The 21,919-nt window shown below is 41.8% G+C and overlaps 1 protein-coding gene and 1 non-coding gene across 2 annotated transcripts in view; both read left to right on the forward strand.

The window, feature by feature from the left end:
• Positions 1-21,919, forward strand: part of LOC145415636 (O-glucosyltransferase rumi homolog) — a 627,136-nt gene that overhangs the window by 152,187 nt on the left and 453,030 nt on the right. The gene's annotated exons all lie outside the window — the stretch shown is intronic.
• LOC145415841 (5S ribosomal RNA) lies at positions 17,959-18,077 on the forward strand. Its single transcript, XR_013900147.1, has one exon. It is a non-coding gene; the product is annotated as a 5S ribosomal RNA (ribosomal RNA).

Raw genomic sequence — 21,919 nt, forward strand, 5'->3', positions numbered from 1 at the left:
TTGGGCAAATATGAATTGGAGCAGATGGGAGACGTGGAAGGTGTGTGTAGGATATTTACAGAAGAAATATGTGCAGCATGTGATGTAGTGTGTGGAAGGAAGAGAAGACGGAGGGGGGTGCAAGGTACAGCGTGGTGGACTGAAGAGGTGAGACAGGCTGTGGCACAAAAGAAGAAAGCATACAATGAATGGATGAGATATAGGGACGTGGAAGAAGTTGAGAGGTAAAAGAGAGAGTTATATGTAGAAAGAAAGAGAGAAGTGAAAAGATTAGTAAGAGAGAGTAAGAAGAGAGTGGATGAGGAATTTGAAAGAAATTTGAGTGTAAAGTGGAGGGACTGTAAGAAAATGTTCTGGAAAGAGGTGAAAAGAGTAAGACAGGGTGGAAGTGAAGTTAGCAGGGGAGTGAAAGATAAAAATGGTAGATTACGAGTGGAGAAGGGGAAAAAAGTGAGCAGATGGAGAGAACACTTTAAGGAATTGTTGAACATAGAGGATGGAAGTAATGCAAGTATAAGTGGCTGGGGAATGGCTGGGAGAAGGAGGGAGGTGAGAAGATAGAAAGAAATCAGTAGGATAGAAGTTGTGAAAGCAATGAAGAAAGTTAAATCGGGGAAAGCCGCAGGAATTGATGGAGTGTGTGGTGAAATTGCTGAAGCTTGGGGGAGAGATAGTAGTAGAATGGATGTGGAAGATGTGCAGATTGCCCTGGGAGGAAGGTAGAGTCCCGGAGGATTGGAAGTCAGGTATAATTATTCCCCTGTACAAAGGAAAAGGGGAAAAAGAAGTGTGTGGTAATCATAGGGGGATTTGTCTTCTTAGTATAATAGGAAAAGTGTATGGTAGGATGCTTATTGACAGAGTTAGAGAAAGAACAGAGAAATTAGTTGGAGAAGAACAGGGAGGCTTTAGGAAGGGAAGAGGTTGTGTAGATCAGATATTCTTAGATCTTTAGTGGAAAAGTTTCTAGAGAAGGGAAAGAAGTTGTATGCGGCTTTCATGGATTTGGAGAAAGCATATGACAGGGTGGATAGACAAGGATTCTGGAAAGTGTTAAGAATATATGGAGTAGATGGGAAGTTGTTGAATGCTGTGAAGAGTATGTACAATGGTGCGAAGGCTGTAGTGCGCATGGATGGTGAACTAAGTGAATTTTTCTCTTTGAAAGTTGGTTTGAAACAGGGATGTTTCATGTCTCCATGGTTGATCAATCTGTACATGGATGGGGTAATAAAAGAGGTACAAGGTAGGGTAGTTGATGTTGGAGTGGCCCTGGTGAGAGAGGATAGTGTTTGGAAACTCCCTGTACTGTTGTTTGCAGATGATACTGTGTTGTTGAGTGAAGACAAAGGGGAGCTGGAAGGCTTGGTGGATGAGTTTGGGAGAGTGTGTAAGGAACAGAATCTAAAGGTGAATGTAGGGAAGAGTAAAGTGATGGTCTTTGAGAGAGGTGAAGTCTGTGAATGTACTGTGAGGTTGGATGGTGAGGAATTGAAAAATGTGACTTCGTTTCAGTACTTGGGTAGTGTGATGAGTAAGGATGGAGGTTTGGAGGGTGAAGTGCTTGAAAGGGTACGGCAGGGAAGAAAGGTTGCTGGTTCTTTGAAAGCAGTGATAAGAAACAGGGAAGTGAGCATGGAAGTGAAAAAGTTACTACATGACAGTATTGTGATACCAACTCTAATGTATGGAAGTGAAGCTTGGATGTTGTTGGAAGGACTCAAGTCAAGAGTGAGAGCAGTGGAAATGAGTTATTTAAGAGGAGCCTGTGGCGTCACATGGGGAGACAGGCTGATGAATGAGGATATAAAGGAGCGTTGTGATGTGGATGTGGATGTGATAGGAAGCATTATGAGGAACACACTGAGGTGGTTTGGCCATGTGGAGAGGATTGAGAGTGAAAGACTGACGAAGAGAGTGTATGTGAGTGAGGTGGAGGGGGGAAGAGGGAGGGGGAGGCCGAGGATGAGATGGAGGGATGGAGTGGAGAGGTATATGAGAGAGGGGGGTGTGAGTTGGGAGCAGGGCAATGAAATGGCGGGGGACAGGGTGACTTGGAGGCGATTTGTTTGTGGCCACTCCAAACGGGATTGAGGCGTCTGGCAATAGATAGATAGTAACACACACACACACACACACACACACACACACACACACACACACACACGGCCAGTGGCATTACCTAAATAGTATCTTTGTATGTGTCAAGCTCAGTACCAGGTTAGACTAAATGATTGTTCATTATAAAAAAAAAAAATAATAATAAGTTTAAACAAGACTTGTAAAAACAGGAAATAGAACCAAGACGAAAGAATACGCAGAGTCATCTCTGAGGTTTGTTTAGACTACAACAAGACGGAGATTGTAAGTATATGCTTTGCACTTTAAGTATTGCAAAATGGATGCATACTTCAGTAAAACAAATTTGGAAAAGAAAAGGGATAAAGGTAAAAAGCAAAATGATGATTTCTACCAAGAACTGGTTGAAGTAGAGACCCACAATAGACTGGTTGAACGTGTAAACAAACTAGAAATGGCTTTCAAAAATGAAATTGATGAAATAAAGAAGCAGATGCACTTGCAAAAGGAAGAAATAGAAAAACTAGAAAGGGAGGCCAATAAGAAAGACATAACCATCAGTGAACTAACCGTGGAATTGAGTACACTTAGGAAGAAAATGAGTGAAATGGCAAGTACAGTAGTCAATCACGAGAGTGTTATGGAAGAGTTGAAAAATGACACAGAGACAATTAGGCAAGTTAGCAGTCTTATTGACCAGAGCAGTGTTATTTAGGAGAAGATAACACAAGTAAATGAAACTGTGCAAAGCTACAAAAATGATGTAGAAACCACGTATGCTGAAATGGTGAAAGTAAAGAAAGACTTAGAAACAAGGGTGGAGGAAAAGCGCATTAAAAAGGAGGTGAAAAGAATAATCCAAAACAATCCAAAGTTAGTCAGAGATTCAGTAGAGATAAACAAATCAATAGTAATCACTGGTATAGAAGAGGATGAAGTTAAAAACAAGATCACAAGAGACAAAAAGGAGATGGCAAATGTAATGAGCTTACTGAAAGAAGTATCAGAGGAAATCTGTAGTAAAGACATAGAGGAACATAAAAGGTTAGGAAATACGAGAAAAGCAAGACAATACCTCTAAAGGTGACTTTCCAGAGTGTAAACACTGTGGAAGAGATACTAAAAAATGCAAAGAATCTTAAGGAAAAAGAGGAGTTCAAAAATGTATGGATAAAAAGATGCCTAACACAAGAGGAACTGGAATTACTGAAAGAGAAAAGGGAGGAAGCAAAAACAAAAAATGAGGGAAGATCAGAAGAGGAGAAGAAGAAATTTTTTTACAAAGTAATAGGATTGCAGGTACGAAAATGGTACACAAACAGGATGGAAGAAAAAGGAGGAAGGTAGTAGAACCATGTCATGACAAGTATATAAACAAGATGATAAAGTTGATGTACTCAAATGTGGATGGAATGGTATCTAAATTACTAGAGATGAATGATTATGTCAGAGAAAATGAACCACAAATAATATGCCTAACTGAAACAAAATTAATACCAAGGATATCAAATGACATACTAAACTTAGAGGAATACAATATATGGAGAAGAGACAGATATTTAAAAAAAGGAGGAGGAATTATAATATTAACTAAGAATAATCTAAAAGTCAAGGAAGTAAAACTAGATATACCATCACAAGTAGAACTGATTGTAGTAGAGATCGACACATCTGAAGGTAAAGTAATTGTAGCCAATTTGTACATGCCACCCAGATCAAACACATGGGAAAGAGATGAATATGAGGACCTGGCAGAGAGTACAATTCAGAGTGTAAGATCATTGCTACGTAAAATGGAAGAGAAATCAGAAAGAATTATACTAACTGGGGACTTCAATACAAATATAAATTGGAATACTCTAGATATAAATAGCCAAGAAAGCTGTTGGGACCAAAAGCTCCTGGATCTGGTACAAGAGTTTTTCTTAACGCAACATGTGAGGGAAACCACCAGAAAAAGAGGACTTGATGTACCTTCAGTGCTAGATCTAATATTTACAAGGCAAGAAAATGATATTGACAGTTTAATATATCACCCTACACTCGGCAAAAGCGATCATGCAGTACTAAATTATAACTTCAGGATAGCATATGACATAGTAAACAGCAATGATAGTTACAAATGAGCCTAAACTATAAAAAGGGAAATGATCAAGACCTAAAGAAGTATTTCTTAGAAGTTGATTGGGAAAATGAGCTTAGAGGACAAGATTTAAATGCTGTATATAAAAATTTTTGTGAATTTTATGAAATAGGAGTCCAGAAGTACATCCCACAGCTCAAAGAAGCAGATAAGAAAATACAGAAATGGTTCAATACAGAATGTAAAAAATCAAAAGAAAGAAGAGATTTGATGTGGAATAGATACAGAAGACACAATAGTGAAAGGGCGTATAATAATTATAAACAGGCAAGAAACGTCTATACAAGAATAAGGAGGGAAGCCCAAAAACAGTTTGAGGAGGATATAATAAATAAAAGTAGTGATCAACCAAAGCTGTTTTACAGCTATATCAGAAGCAAAACTAAAGTAAAAGATATAATACAATCCATTACGGACGAGGGAATCACTTATACACAAGAGAAAGATATTTGTGAAGCACTAAATAAGAATTTCCAATTAGTTTTTACAGAAGAAAAAAATTTTGAGAAGGACTATGTGGAACACGCATGTCCACACATACTACCAGATATACAAATAGCAGAAAAAGTAATACAGGAGGAGTTAAGTAGATTAGACAGAGGAAAAGCAAGTGGTCCTGATGAAATTTTATGTTGGGTATTACGAAAATGTGCAAAGGAGTTATGTAAACCATTATTTTTAATTTTCAAGAAACCCTTGAGTCAAGGTAAACTACCTGATATTTGGAAAAAAGCAAATATTGTCCCCTTATTCAAGAAAGGAAATAGACAAAATCCACTCAACTACCGACCAGTATCACTGACCAGTGTTGTAAGCAAGGTATTAGAAAAACTTATAAGAAAATCTTGGGTAAATCATCTAGAAGAACACAGTATGATAACAGAAAGACAGTTTGGTTTCAGATAAGGAAAATCATGTGTTACTAATCTGTTGAGCTACTATGACAGAGTAACAAACACAATACAGGAAAGGGAAGGATGGGTGGACAGTATCTATTTAGATTTCAAGAAAGCTTTTGACACAGTACCACACCAGAGACTTTTATGGAAACTGTACCATCAAGGAGGAATTCGAGGCAAACTGTTTTGTTGGATGCAAGACTTTCTCATAAAAAGAGAAATGAGGACAGTACTAAGAGGAAACTACTCATCATGGAAAGAAGTGACTAGTGGAGTACCACAGGGTTTAGTGCTGGCACCAATCATGTTTTTAGTGTATATAAATGATATAAACAGTAACACTGGAAATGAGAGCTATCTGAATATGTTTGCAGATGATGCAAAAATATAAAGGAGAATTACTAACACAGACTCTTGTAAAGAGCTACAAGAAGAATTAAATAAACTTCATGAATGGAGTAGTACATGGCAAATGGAATTCAATGTGGACAAGTGTCATGTAGTCAAGTTTGGTAAAAGTGGAAACAGACCTGATTGAGATTATAAGTTAGGAAATAAAACCCTATACACATCAGAAAGAGAGAAAGACCTAGGTGTGATTATCAATAACAGACTATCTCCGGCTGACCACATCAGCGAGAAGGTACGGAACATGTATACACTGCTTGCAAATATGAGAATAGCATTCTATCTATCTATCTATAGCCCGACGCCCTAATCCCACAAAGGGTGGCTGCAGACAAAACGCCTCCAAGTCACTCTGTCACCCACCATTTGACTACCCTCCCCCCAACTCACCCCCCCCTCCCTCATAGACCTCTCAACTCCATCCCTCCACCTCATTCTTGGTCTTCCTCTCCCTCTCCCTCCTCCCACCTCACCCACATACACCCTCTTAGTCAGTCTTTCATTCTCCATTCTCTCCACATGTCCAAACCACCTCAGTGTATTTCTCCTAATCTTTTCAACCACATCCACATCTACCCCACAGTGTTCCTTCACTTCTTCATTCGTCAACCTGTTCCTCCACGTCACTCCACATGCTCCTCTCAAGTAACTCATTTCCACTGCTCTCACTCTTGACTTGTTCCCCTTTTGCAAGGTCCACGTCTCGCTTCCATACGTCAGGGTAGGGATCACAATACTATCATGCAGTGACTTCTTAACTTCCATACTCACCTCCCTATTTCTCATCACTGCTCTCAGTGTACCAACAACCTTCCTTCCGTGCTGTACCGTTTCACGCACTTCATCCCCCAAAGTTCCATCCTTACTCATCACACTACCCAAGTACTGTACTTGAATGCACTCACATTCTCCATATCGTCACCATCCAACCTCACTGCACACTCTGTGACTTCATTCCTCTCAAACACCATAACTTTACTTTTGTTTACATTAACTTTCAGATTCCTCCTCCTACACACTGTCCCAAATTAATTCACCAAACCTTGCAACTCCCATTCATCTTCACTCAACAGCACTGTATCATCAGCAAACAGCATTCACATACATAAATGAAGACATGCTAAGAAGGATAATAACATCATTCATTAGACCAACCCTGGAATATGCATCAGTAGTCTGGAGTCCTCATCTCAAAAGGCACATAGACAAGATTGAAAAAGTTCAAAAGGCTGCTACAAGATGGATACCAAGCTTAAGGGACCTAAGCTACGAAGAAAGACTAAATAAACTGAATCTACCAACACTACAGGAGAGAAGGAAAAGAGGTGACATGATAATGCTATATAAATGCATATCAGGAAAGGAGAAAATAGACATAAATGATTACTTAACATATGGAGAAGGATCAGCAAGAGGACACTGCAAAAAACTGCATAAGAAGAGAGGTGATAAAGACATAAGGAAATTCAGTTTCCCAAACAGAGCAATTGATCAATGGAATGCACTACCGAATGAAATAGTGTGTGCGAAAACAATTCACAAATTTTAGGATATGTACGATAAATATGGTTTAAGACACGGGACATTACGAGCTTGACTTATTCCTGTAAAGATACAATTAGGTAACAGTTAGGTAAGGTAAGAACACAAACACACACACACACGTATAGTCTATATTTTTCCTGTAATTTGTCTGTCGAATGTTAGGAATTTATTCTGTAAAATAAAGAAATACAGTATTCATTAAAATAGTCATAGCAAGATTATGCTTGTATATGTTCTAAAGTAGTTTACTGCCCAGTACTTATAACACTTTTCCATGTATAATCTTATTAATCACGTTTTTACAGTTGAAACTGTTTTTTCTGTGTGAACAGAGTTTTGCAGGGTTAAAAAATGCCGATTCTTTTTCCGTTTGATTCATAAATTTTTTTCTCCCTCACACATTCAAGCTAGTTTGATAGGACTTCTACATAATAATCTTTGAAGATTACCCTACCTACCCATATCATTATTTTTGGCAAGTATCGCACTCTGTTAAGATAAACTTGAATTATTACATTTTTTCGCAAAATATCCTAAGTTTGGGTGCAGTCCGAAGTTATGGTGTTTTACGGTATTAGATTTTGATAATTAATTGATGAGTATATTTGTTAAGATGGTAAGGATTCCCTTTACAGTACTAGGGATGGTCATGGTACAGTAGATGTTTGCAATGGACTGGAAGCTAAACTAAGTGCCAAAACCAGCTAATTACAGTACTTTTTAACTGTTTCTGGGACCTGTTTGGAGATAGGAAATCTTAAATGTGTAACAGGGTCTAAACAACATGTATCTCAGCTTGAACTTCGACATCTCTGTACTATGGCAGAGTTTCCTGCTTGAGAGTGATGATTGTGTGGCAAGTAACCAAGCTTGCAGCCACACCTTGATATAGTAACCTTTCAACTAACGCGAGTTAAAATAAAAAACGTGTTTTCGTTTTACCACGAGCAAATATTTAAGTAGATATGGTGACGACTCAAGGTGCCTGGAACCACGGTCTGACTCTCTTCTTCTTCATTTCTGCAACATTCGCGGCCTTTCCTCTAACTTTCGCTCTGTTGAGCACCACCTCTCCTCCTCTAAACCTCACCTTCTTTTTCTAACGGAGACTCAGCTGTCTGAGGCAACCGACAGCAAACCCTTTTCTGTATCCTCCTACTTTCTCTATACTCATTTCAAAGCCAAAGGTGGCTGTTGTGTATATATACGCAACGACTTATCTTGCTCTCGTGTTCCTGAACTTGATTCTTCTGAATTCTCCACACTCTGGCTTCGGCTTTCCTGTCATTCTCTGACTAAATATATCTGTGCTGTTTACTTATCCCCTAATTCTACTGACTATCAAAAATTCTTCGACTATCTTACTTCTACGATGGAACACATTCTATCCATTTCTCCTTTCTCTGAAATCTCCATTCTTGGAGATTTCAATGTTCACCACCACCTTTGGCTCTCCTCACCTTTCACGGATCCACCTGGTGAACAAGCCTACATCTTTTCTATCCTTAATGACCTAGAGCAGCTTGTACAGCACCCTACCCGTATCCCTGACCGCCTTGGAGAGAGCTCCAACATACTTGACCTCTTCCTCACAACTAATCCTTCTGCTTACTCTGTTAATCTTTTCTCTCCGTTGGGCTCCTCGAATCACAACCTTATTACATTAACCTGTCCTATCACTCCGGTACGGCCTGTGGACCCTCCAGGGAAACGTCATCTGTGGCATTTTGGAGCCGCGGACTGGGAGGCCCTCAGGCAGTACTTCTTTGATTTTCCCTGGAATGATTATTGCTTCCATGGCCGTGAGCCATCTGAGTGTGCCTTGCGCATTACGGAGGTTATTCTCTCGGGCATGGAAGCATACATTCCTTTCTCATATCCTTTGACTAATGCAAGAAAGCCTTGGTTTAATCACGCTTGTTCTAATGCTGTCCGCAACAAGGAGAGGGCCTACAAAAGGTACCGGAGCCAACCCACCCCTGAATCACATCATCTTTACGTTTCTGCCTGGAATCGTGCTAAGTCTGTTCTTCGCACTACTAAAAATAATTTCATCCTTACTAAATGCTCTCAACTCTCCAACTCGAATTCTTCCCGCTCCTTCTGGCATCTTGCCAAAAATCTTTCTAACAACTTTACCTCATCATCCTTCCCTCCTCTTTTCTACTCTGATGGTTCTGTAGCTATTTCTTCTACTGATAAAGCAGATCTCTTCGCACAGACTTTCTCCTCCAATTCTACCTTAGACGATTCCGGTGCTGTTCCTCCATCACTTCCCCCCTCTGACTTCCTCATGGCTGACATTAAAATTTCTTCAGTTGATGTATTTTCTGCCATCACTGGCCTCAGTACTAACAAGGCATATGGGCCTGATGGGGTCCCTCCTGTTGTTCTCAAGAACTGTGCTTCTGTGCTTACACCCTGCCTATGCAAACTCTTTCGCCTTTGTCTGTCTACTTGTACCTTTCCTTCTTGCTGGAAGTTTGCTCTCATTCAGCCTGTCCCAAAGAAGGGTGACCACTCCCAACCCTCCAACTATCGTCCAATTGCTTTAACGTCCTGTATTTCAAAAGTTTTCGGGTCAATTCTTAATAGAAAAATTTTAAGGCATCTTTCCTATCACAACCTTCTTTCCGATCGTCAGTATGGGTTCCGTCAGGGACGCTCCACTGGCGATCTTCTCACCTACCTTTCAGACTCCTGGTCATCCTCCTTTCGGGACTTTGGCGAAAGCTTTGCCATTGCACTTGACATCTCAAAGGTTTTCGATCGAGTCTGGCATAAATCTTTAATTTCCAAACTGCCCTCCTACGGTTTCTATCCTTCTATCTGTGCCTTCATCGCTAGCTTCCTTTCTGGTCGTTCTATAGCCGCTGTTGTAGACGGCCATCGTTCTTCTCCTAGATCTATCAACAGTGGTGTTCCTCAGGGCTCTGTCCTATCACCAACTCTCTTCCTTTTATTCATCAATGATCTTCTAAGCTGTACATCTAACCCTATCCACTCATACGCTGATGACTCCACCCTTCACCTTTCCATTCGGTTCCCGCAACGCCCATCTCAACAGTTACTTCAACAAGCAAGGGATGAGGCTGTGGCACACCTAATGTCTGACTTGGCTCGTATCTCTGACTGGGGTAAAAATAATATGGTTGTTTTTAATGCATCTAAGACTCAGTTCTTACACCTTTCAACCCAACAAAATCTTCCACAGGTGTACCCACTAATGTTTAATAGTATTCAGCTTAATCCTGCATCATCCCTGAACATGCTTGAGGTTTCATTTACTCGGGACTTATCTTGGAAAGATCATATTACATCTCTTGTAAAATCTGCTTCCAAGAGTTTGGGTGTGCTAAGCCGACTCCGCTCTTTCTTTACCCCTGCGCAATTGTTGACTCTATACAGGGGTTTTATCCGCCCCTGTGTGGAGTACAACTCTCATGTGTGGGGAGGCTCCCCACATACAGCTCTTCTCAATAGGGTGGAGTCAAAGGCTTTTCGTCTCATTAACTCTCCTCCTCTTACTGACTCCCCTCAACCTCTGTCTCTTCGCCGCACTGTTGCATCTTTATCTCTTTTCTATCGCTACTTTAATGGTCACTGCTCCTCTGAACTGTCTGCTTGCATTCCTCCACCTCTACGACGGGCGCGTAGCACCCGTCTGGCAGCAAACTCTCATCCTTTTTCTGTCCAACTCTCTAATGCAAGAGTTAACCGTTACTCCCAGTCCTTCATTTATGCAACAGGTCAGCTCTGGAGCTGTCTCCCTCTGTCTGTATATCCTGCTGCCTATGATCTCCAGTCTTTCAAACACAGTGTGTCCAGGCATCTCAAAATGATCGGATCTTGAATTTGGCTCTCTATTGTATTTCGTTTTTCTCTTGGAGGGAACTGTTACTGCGGGCTCATGGCCTTTGGTTCCTTCTTCCTCGCATTAAAAAAAAAAAAAAAAAAAAAAAACTATCAAGGGTTTCTTGATTTAATGCGACTTTACATGTACGTGATGGTTTCAAATTAGCCACGCGCGCCTTGGACAGTCCCGTGCTGATAGACCGTGTGTGGCAGTTTATGCATAAATACAATTTTTTATTTGCCTGTTGCTTAAACTGGTTTTATTCGAACTATAATATTCGAAAATGAAGTTTGGCCCCATCTTGAGCAATTTGGCTCATTTTCTGACAAATATGGCCAGGAAAGTGATGGTAGATCAAAATTGTTACAAGTTGATGCTGCAGAACAGAAAGAAGAAAACCACTCAGATCAAGGTAGAGCAGTTCATTATGAAGAAGACAGAAAACTTAAAGGAGTTATCTTCATCACCAGTAGCACGGGAGTCAGAGGAAGAGGAAGGACAGGAGAGCGAGGAGGGACAACAAATTTAGGGTGGGGAGCGATGGGACGTGGGGGAGCAGGGTGAGGAGGGACAGCAGCAGACAACGAGTGATGCATAGATGAAGTGAGGCTGTGTATTGTTATTGTTTGTGACCTACTTACCGTAATGAAAATTTTGCTTTTACTGTAGTGTTCTTATGACCTACTAATGCATTAATAATGTTGAGGAACTTTCACGATGCCATGAATGAAGCTGAATTGAAAGAAAATCCACGTAAAAAACAAAAACATTATGTATTTGGGGAGAAGTAAACAATGCTTCGGCCCAATTAGGGCTCAAATGTTATTTCTCCCTAAATATACTGTTTTTGTTTTTTACATGGATTTTCTTTCAAATTAATATTGTTGCTTTAAAGTTTAGAGTAGCATAACTCCCCAAATGGGTAGACTTTCCCAGAGTCCAGGAACGTAACCCCCAATATTACCATTGTTTTTTATGGGAAAATTATGTTTAAATAATGCGTTTTTAACTAACGTGACCTCTCCAGGAACCTAATCCTCCCGTTATTTGAGAGGTTACTGCACTAAAACTTCCCAGGGTCAGTAATAGCCAAGCATCTGCTGCCTACTGCTTACAGAAATCCTCTGTAATCTGTGTGAAATCATTTAGAGGTAGCAAGAATAAGCACATGCAGGTACAACGTCAATTTTCTGGCACCCTTTTTTCTGGAGCCTTCCTGGATGAACCGTGTTGCCAGACTAACTAAGGCTCCCTCCGCATAATAATTTATCATGGACCAATGAAGGTAATATATAATAGTTCAGCAACACACCTCTTACCCACTATCCTTCAGTGCTATCACACTTGTGTTATATTTCAAGTTCTTTGTAGAACAACTTTATCAGATAGGTATATGTGAAGCTACGGAATGATTTTTTTTTTTTTTCTCCCCCTCTTCCACCCCCAGATGAAGCCAGGATATTATGGCCTTCAGTGATAGTGAATGGAAACGTGGCCCATTGAACTGGGCAAACTTTGGCTGTCTGGATGTTACTTCTGCTTTCCCTGCCCTAGGGTGGGAAAGGAAGTCCAGATGATGATGAGTATGTAGAACAGCTGAGCCTGGTGTGTTATCAGGCTGTCTGACAAGTCCACTTCATGCAGTGTTATTGAAACCATTCCATCATCACTTGATCATGCTTAGTACGCTTACCATCTTTCATAGTTTTTCTAATGTTCATTACTTCTTCAAATCAGTCTACACAGAATTTCAGTATTTTTTCCCTTTGTTTTTTTGGGAGATATGTTATGTGCTGGAGGTGGAGCTGGAGCTAACTCTGTGTACTCTGGAGTGAGGAGTGGTTGGAAGAAGTTCAGGGAGCTGTTACCTCTTCAGACAATGAGAGATCTTTGTATGCAGCTTGTGTTAGGAGTGTAATGCTGTATGGGACTGAGACCTGGGCAGTAAAGGAGGAGGATATTAATAGGCTCAAACATACAGAAATGACAATGATTAGGTGGATGTGCAGTGCATCCTTGGCTGCAAGTCCTGGGGAGTTCAGGTTTATGATGAAAGAGTTGAGAGAAAGGATGGGACTGAAGTGTATTGGTGTTGTGATGAGGGGGTGTCGATTGAGATGGTTTGGGCATTTAGAGAAGATTGGGGTTGACTGTTGGGTGCAGATAATGGGAAGTGTAAACTTTGAGGTTAGGGTTGCAAGAGGCAGAGTGAAAAAGACCTGGGACGAGGTCATAGAGTGTGACCTCGGGGATAAGGGAATGAATAGGAAGGCTGCCAGAGACTGAGCAGCATCGAGAGTTGCTTTTAGGTGACCAAGGCCGTCGCATGCAGGCATGTTGGAACCTTTATGAGCGAAATGAAAGAAGTTGACGAGTCAGTGCAACATGTCACGCAACTTCTGTGCAGAACACAGTGCTCCAGTTGTTTTCAACAGGTCTACCTTATCCTACTTAATTGTTTTTGTTTTTAGCATAATAAAAATGTCTTACTGCATTGAATTCCCCAAATAGCTGTTAATACACAGTTGTGACTACACAGGTAGGTGAAAATATTTATTTACTTGAAGATCAGGGTTTGTGATTTTTTTTTTTTTAATAATAAAAGAAAAAATCACTGATTTTTTATTTATTCAGTATATTTGATTTTTTATTTATTTGATTTTTCTGTTTATTATATAGCTAATATTTCAAAAGCAGTATACTGAATACTGTTAACTTCATGTCCTGTCTGTCCACTTACGGTTCAGGCTGAAAGCCACTGCCCAGAATCCAGATACATACATGTTTACTACATTACTGGTTAAGGCTGAGTTGCCAGTGGTAATCAGGACAGTATATTCCAAAGGTGATTATATTACCAAACAGAAAAATCTTAAGCTGATATTATCATGACATGGCCTTCGTGACCAAGCATAGCCTACCTAGTCTTATGGCTCTGGTTTTTGATTTATGGCTCATCATTTCAGATGTTCAAATAATTTCATTACTTAGTTACACAAATGTAAAAATATTTTTTCAGTCATACAGTGTAGCAATTTCTAATGGCACCATTCTCCAATATCTGCTAACATAATGCTTAAGTATCTGAATAAATGAATGCCAACACAAAGTTATACATAACTTTTATAAACCTTCAATTTTATTTTTGCTAACTTTTAGATTAAAAAAAAAAAAAAAAAAAAATCCATGACTTTTTTTTTTTTTTTTAGCAAAAAAATCAATGATTTAATCACATGATTAAATCAATTTGATTTAGTCAATGCCAACCCTGTAATGAAGATACAGGCAGCCAGTGTAGTAAGTCACCGGGTATCTACCTATTGGTTACTATGGTAACGGCATGCCTTGTGGCAACAGGTGTCCACACGCAGTCTACCCTGAAATGTCATAATGCCTTACGCAGTCCACACAAACTCGTAAATGCACCCATAAACTGTTCCAGTAGATAACAGTGATGGAAGTAACCTTTTGATTTGACTCCATAATCCATTACGGGATTAAGGCGTCTGGCAGTAGGTAGATAGATAGATAGTAAGAATAAATTGAAGTGGTGATATAGTAATTAAGGGTAGAAGTAGCCAAAAGAATGAAATTTGTTAAATATCATATTCACAAGAACAGAAATTGATGATTAGATGTGATTGTGAGAATTTTTTATTCAAGGCACAGTACATTAATAACAGTGCTGGCTTACAAAGTTAGAAGAAATATGAGAGAATAGAGTTTTCTGGTTCACAATTGAGAGCAGTAGAATCAGTGTGAACATTGCTGATCCAGTCCCTGCAGTGTTTTTAAGGGTTATTTTTTGGGTATGAGTTTAAACTTGTGGACCGTAAACCAGTTTCTGTTTATTCCCATTTATTGTTTTACAGTACAGTATTTGGTTATTGAGGGGTTTCATCATTACGATAGTCTGATGATCAAGGATGTTTGGCTGTATTGAAAGAGACTGGTGTTTATGCATGACACCACCACTGACACTTGCATCTTTCTTAGAAGCCATAGCTAGAGTTAACTGAGCAAACTGAGAAAAGAATTAGACAAAATACAGACATTGCCACCAAGACCTGCTGTGGGAGTAATCCAAGTAATCATGCACTACACTCAGTATTATCTGTGGCCTCCCAGTTAGTTAGTCTGGCAGGCATGTGAATTTCAGGTGCCCTTCCATAATTTTTTCTGGTTTAAGAGAGGTACTGGACCATCTGATGCTGGAAAATTGATGTTGTACCTGTACAAGAAACCACCATACTGGAAGGGTTTGCCTCTTCCCCATTACGATTCCTTTTCTTTTGTTCCAGTTCCAGCCAGACAGTTTTGTTTGTTTTAGGAGATTCGTCCTGGACAAGATAGCTATAATAAGATTGGCTAATCCCTTCACTGTGATGATGTGATAGTTTTGTTTTTTCACAGAACTCTCTGGCTGCTTTATTTGAGCTTGGTAGGAGCAGACTGTTGTACCAGTCAACCAGAACAGTACTCCCAAGGTGGTCGGAAAGCTGGTGACAGGGAGAGCTGGAGCTCTTGTTTCATCAGCCCTTGGGACTACTGTAGTTCCTGACCATTCCCCTTTGCTGTACTTTTTCAGTGTTTCATTAACAGAGAGTAGGCCAGCATACTCTCCAATACAAGCTTTTCTAACTGTCAGCACCAAACTACATGCATATCACACACTAAACTCCCTATTCAAAATTAACCAAAAATGGCGTCTTTTAACCAAACCTCAGACCCCCCAGGGGGGAGGATCATAAGTGCCCCCACCATCCGCCCCTTTCCCGGTGACAACCCGTTGAGATGTCTGGAACCAGTGTCTGACTCATTTCTTCATTTCTGCAACATCTGCTGCCTTTCTTTTAAGTTTCTCTCTGTTGAGCACCACCTCTACACCTCACCTTCTCTTCCTAATTGAGACTCAGCTGTCTGAGGCAACTGATAACAAACCCTTCTGTGTATCCTCCTACTTTGTTTATACTCATTTCAAAGCCAAATATGTCTGTTGCGCGTATGTATACACTGACTTATCTTGCTCTTGTGTTCCTTAACTTGATTCTTTTGAATTTTCTACTCTCTGGCTTTAGCTCTCCTGTCATTCTCTTACTAAATACATCTGTTCTATTTACTTTCCCCTAACCCTCTCGCGCACAATAAGTTTTCAATACGTTTTGATTCCACGCACAGAACGAAAATCTCGCTCAGGCTGGCACCGCTCGCGCGGCAAGGAAAATAGTTCAATGGTCCATTTTACCCTCGGAAAGTGCTTATATTGTTATAAATTGCTTCCCATTATCTTCGTTGATGTATGTACTATCAGGTAAGAAAAAAAAACATAAAACAGATGAATAAATGTACAGAAATGAAGCCTGAATAAACCTTATTTACATGAAAACTAGCTTCTGATACTTCCCAACATTGCCATGAAAAATTTTTCCCTTGATGCACAGCTGCAAAGGACATGTCTATATGCAGAATTTCATGATCTTTCATCTGTGAAAATTTGAAGTTGATACCTCCAATAGTTTTCGAGTAAATCGAAAAAAACTATGAAAATCTCCTAAAAACATCTGATTTATTTATTATTTCATATATTGTTAGTGACACTGTAACAAACAGAAATGTAAATTCTATCCAGTTTTGTAGCCCAAAGGTTAAGGAAGCCTTATTGTTATGGAGAAAATGAATTTTGAAAAGCTACTATGGGTTGCGCGCTGTGACAGCTCGTACGCTCTGGCCCGTAGGCTGAGTATGTTTGTCTTTCGTAACTTTTCCCCATTTATTTTCACACATATGTTACTTTGCTTTACAAAAGTATGCATAGGATATCATCAGCTTGATCAAGTTTTTTTCAGATTTTTGATGCTACCTATACTTTATGAGTAAAATGACAGAGAATAGCAATGAAATGCACCACATTTTCCCTCTGAGAAATATATAGTAAACACACAATTTATACCTTACAATACAATAGTATAAAAACTAGACAAATAAGCTGGTTACTCACATCCTCTAGCAGAGTTGTAGTGTTTCTTGAGAGGAGATGAAGTTGCAGAGAGCAGGACAGGTACGATCACAACCTGAGTATGAGTGTGAGTATTTGTGATGTGTGAGTGTGTGTGTGTGTGTGTGTGTGTGTGTGTGTGTGTGTGTGTGTGTGTGTGTGTGAGTGAGTGTGTGTATAATTCACCGGGTCGGTCAGGATCACTTGATGGTTGTGATTGCCAGCTTTTACCCTCCCGGAAGGGAGCTGAGAGCTCATATAGTCCGATCTAAGGGCAAGGCTGTGACCTTCACACACGCACACACCCGTCCCCTTGCTCAAGGGGGACAGTAACCACCCACTTCATCAGTGAAACTTTTCGCAACCTGAGCGAGGCGCGAACTCCCGTCCACCAGTTGGCAAGCGGGAACGTTACCACTGCACCAGCGAGTGGTGTGTGTGTGTGTGTGTGTGTGTGTGTGTGTGTGTGTGTGTGTGTGTGTGTTTGCGATGTGATTTACTGCTGTATGCTTTCATCAGTATGATACTGATGAAAGCACACTCCTGTGCAGAGTGGCACATCGCAAACAGGACATATATAGCTGGTGTCCCTCCTCCTCTTGTTGAAATAGCACAACACATACCGCAGCCTTTTCCTGTCGGGGATTCTCTCCAGGGTGTGGTGCAGAGTGGATTCCAAGCATGTTCTATCGTTGATATATCGATGGCACTTGGACGGCGGTGCTCCTCCATCTCCTCGCCTCCGTACTCCTGCTGGAGGTGCAGGGCTGGCCAAGTAACTCCTGACGGGCCACCTACAGTGGGAGGTGGATCGGTCATGGCTGTAATCGTTTTTGTTTTCGTTTTCGTTTTTAAAGACTCCAACATGCTTACATGTGTCGGCCTTGGTCACCTAATGGTGGCTCTCCACGCTGCACGATCCATTGCAGCTTCCCTGTTCAGACCCTTAACCCTGAGGTCACACTTAATGACCTCATCCCATGTCTTTCTCGGTCTACCCCTCGTAACCCCACCCCCAATATTAACACTTCTCACCTTCGGCCATACCACGTTGAGTACACCGCTTCCCGTCCGATCAGCGAAGTTAAGCAACGTTGGGTCTGGTTAGTACTTGGATGGGTGACCGCCTGGGAACACCAGATGCTGTTGGCATCCCTACGTGTCAAGTGGGGTTGGTGGAGATTAGTGCCCCTCCCTGTAAAACAAGTAACTCTAAGCCCTTGGCTACCCTGTTTGGGATACATGGCGTCTGGCAATGAATGAATGAATGAACCTTCCTCACCCAATTATCATCCCCCATCCTCTCCACATGTCCAAACCATCTCAATCTACCTCTCCTCATCACAACACCAATACACTCCAGTCCCATCCTACCTCTCAACTCTTCCATCGTAAACCCAGCCCCTCCAGGCCATGGACGCAGGGATGCACTGCACATCCACCTAATCATTGTCATTTCTCTATGTCTGAGCCAGCGAATATCTTCCTCCTTCACTGCCCAGGTCTCACTACCATACAGCATTACACTCCTAACACATGCTGCATACAAAGACCCCTTAGCACGTAGGGAGAGTCCTCTCAATGTCAGGAGAGGCAACAGCTCCCTGAACTTCTTCCAACCACTTCTCACCCTAGCCACAGAGCTAGCTCTAGCCCCACCTCCAGCACACAACATGTCTCCCAAATAACAAAACTCTTCCACACACTCAAGAGATTCACCAGCAAGTTCATTCCTTTCACAGCTGACAATCTCCACCTTCTCACCCCGACACGCCGTACACATAAAATCAGCATTATCTTGCAGTCTACCTCTGATACTACTACATCTCTTATGCACCCATTTATCACAAACACTACACAAGATGGAATTACCTCCCACGCCCTTGTGGCAAACTGCACAAGGCCACTCTCCCTTGTCTTTGACAGTACTGCCACCAACCCTAGATATCATCACTTTTGTTTTATCTGCATTTACCCTTAAACCCTTGTGCCCCATACCATCTCTCCACTTCCTAAACCTTTCCTCTGCCTCCCTTTTGTTCTCTGCAATCAACACCAAATCATCAGCATGCAACAACTCCCACGGGAGTCCGTTTCTAAAGTCACGTGAAAGGGCTTCAAGTACCATGATAAACAACATGGGACTCAAGACTGACCCCTGATGCACACCAACATTCACGGAAAACTCATCACTCAAATCTCCATTCACTCTTACCTGGGTGTGAGCACCCACATACATAGCCAAAACCACCCTAACCAGCCACTCCTCCAAGCCAAGCTTTCTCATTACCCACTTCACCACCTCTCTAGGGACTCTGTCAAAGGCCTTTTCCAAATCAACAAAAACAAAATAAAGATCCCTTCTCCTACCAATATATTTTTCCTGAAGCTGTCGAACAATGAATATAGCATCAGTGGTCCCCCTACCTGGCATAAACCCAAACTGCATCTCATCGATATTCACTCTTTCTCTAATCATACCTTCTAAAACTCTCTCCATTACCTTCATTATCTGATCTAAAAGCTTTATACCTCTATAATTTCCTCTTTCCAGGGCATCACCCTTCCCTTTATACACATTAACAATTACACTCTTCAGCCAATCATCTGGGACAACACACTCATAAATGATCCTATTAATCAGGTCAGTGACTAAACTCACCCCTATATCGCCTGAGGCCTTCAACATTTCGGCAGTCAACCCAGACACACCTGCTGCCTTCCCCACCCTCATCCTGCCTATTGCCTCACTCACAGTAGCAGTATCACTCAAAGGCCAAGGGCCAGACACTGGATCTGCTGGCTCCAAACCCTCCCTGTCCCAGTCAAACTCCTCATTCAACAACCGGTTATAATGCTCTCTCCATGCATCTTCAGTATCCTCACTGTTCACCACTACCCTTCCTTCATCATTCTTCACACACTGCTCACCTATAATATCCCAATTATCCCTCTTCACTTGACCTGCCACCCTAAATATATTTTTCCTTTCCCCATGATTTAGGTTATCAAGTAATAGTCTCTGTGACTCAGACTTTGCCCTGTATACCTCTCTTCTTGCCCTACGCTTGGCAGCCAAATATTCTTCTTTGCTACCACCCTTCTTCCATTCCCGGAAAAGCCTTCTTTTCTCCTTAACTGCAGCTTCTACACTCTCATCCCACCACCAAGTTACTTTATGTCGTGATGGTCCTCTTGTCCAACCGCATGTTATATCAATAACTCACAAGAAATTGTTCTTGAGGGCTCTGTACTGTTCATTAACGCCTCTTTCTACAGCTCCCTGTTCAGCCACCACTCTCCTCAACTCGCTATAGAAGGCATCCCTTACTACTTGGTTTTTGAGCTTCCATATTTTCCTCCTAGGTACATAAGTCCTCTTCTTCATCACTTGTTCTTTAAGTACTATATCACAAATCAATAGTTTGTACTGCTGCACACACTCCTCACTTCCTATAACTTTAACATCCCTCACTAACCTCCTATCAGCCCTCCTAACCAGAAAATAATCTATCTGACTGCTATTTCCGCCAGACTCATATGTAATTAACCTACTGTCTCTTTTCCTAAAATATGTGTTGCACACAATAATGTCCGTTGCCTCCCCAAACTCGAGTATCCTTTCCCCTTCTGCATTCCTTAGACCATACGCACATCCCCCATGCACTCCTTCATAACCTTGTGCTGCTTCACCTACATGACCATTTAAGTCGCCTCCCAAAATCACTATCTCATCATCCTGCATACCACCCACTACACATATTAAATCATCCCAAAATCGATCTTTCTCTGCCTCATCCAATCCTGCCTGTGGAGCATATGCCGATATAATCGCAGCTATCTTTGTACCCAACAGAATTTTCACTACCAGTATCCTATCGCTTACTCTCAAAGCATTCATAACATATTCCACCCATTTCTCCACAACCATCACACCAACACCTCCATATCCGTCTTTCCCTCCCTGCCAAAACAACTTATAGCAACAGTCCTTCCCAACAATCTTTCTGGCTGATCCACCCCTGTACCGGACTTCCTGCAAACACGCCACATCCACCCACCTCCTACTGAATGCCTCAACGACTTCCCCCGCACTTCCCCTCAAACTTCCCACATTCCATGAACCCACCCTCATCCCCATGGGTGATTTACTGTCCTCAGGCTTACTTTGAAACTTATTTTGTTGTGTCATCTTCAGTACTAATAAAGGGGGGCAGACACAGCACAGGTCCCACTCACTGCTCAGTCACAGGTCCAGGCAATGGATCTGGGACCCCTAGCCCACCAGCTTACCAGTGGCTGTGGTAGTGGGCTCGGGGCACCCTGCCAGGACAGCTGCAGGGACACCCTCCAAGCGCGCCTTGGCACTGCAACTATCCCGGCATTATACACCCACTGATAGGGCAGCCTCCTGGGGCGCTACTCCCAGGTTCGGGCCCCTCTCTATTGGGCGGAAGTGGCAGCTTGGGAACCACAATGCCCTGTACCCTCTAGCACAGGCCCAAGCCCCATGTCGCCCTGGACCCACAATCTATGCCGGCGGAACCCCTGCCACGCCTGCCCCCAGAAGTCCGCCACTAGGTACAGTAGCGGGGGCAAAGTTTTCTTGCTGCATGCCCTTTCTGGCGCCAACCCCTGTAACGTAGTGGGATACGTTGTGTGAAATGTAAAGTGCATATGGTGTAGTGCATAGATAGTTAGAGGAAATGTTTGAGAGAGTATGCTGGTCTACTCTCCATGTTACTGTCACACTGAAAGGTCAGCAAAGGGGGATGGTTAGATAGCTAGTGAAACAGGAGCTCCAGCGCTCCCTATCACCAGCATTCCCATTCCCCTCGGGAGTACTACCCTGTTTGGCCCGTGCTACTCCTGACGGGCCAGCTGCTGCAGGAGGAGGAGCGATTGTTGCAGGACGAGGAGCGAGTGTTGCAGGAGGTGGAGCGGAGGCTGCAGTTGATGTTATGGTTGCTGCAGGTACAGGTGGTCGTTGGTGC

The sequence above is a fragment of the Coenobita brevimanus genome, chromosome 103 (genome assembly GCF_032717465.1).
Source record: "Coenobita brevimanus isolate Jiangsu-jjx chromosome 103, ASM3271746v2, whole genome shotgun sequence".
Classification (NCBI taxonomy): Eukaryota; Metazoa; Arthropoda; class Malacostraca; order Decapoda; family Coenobitidae; genus Coenobita; species Coenobita brevimanus.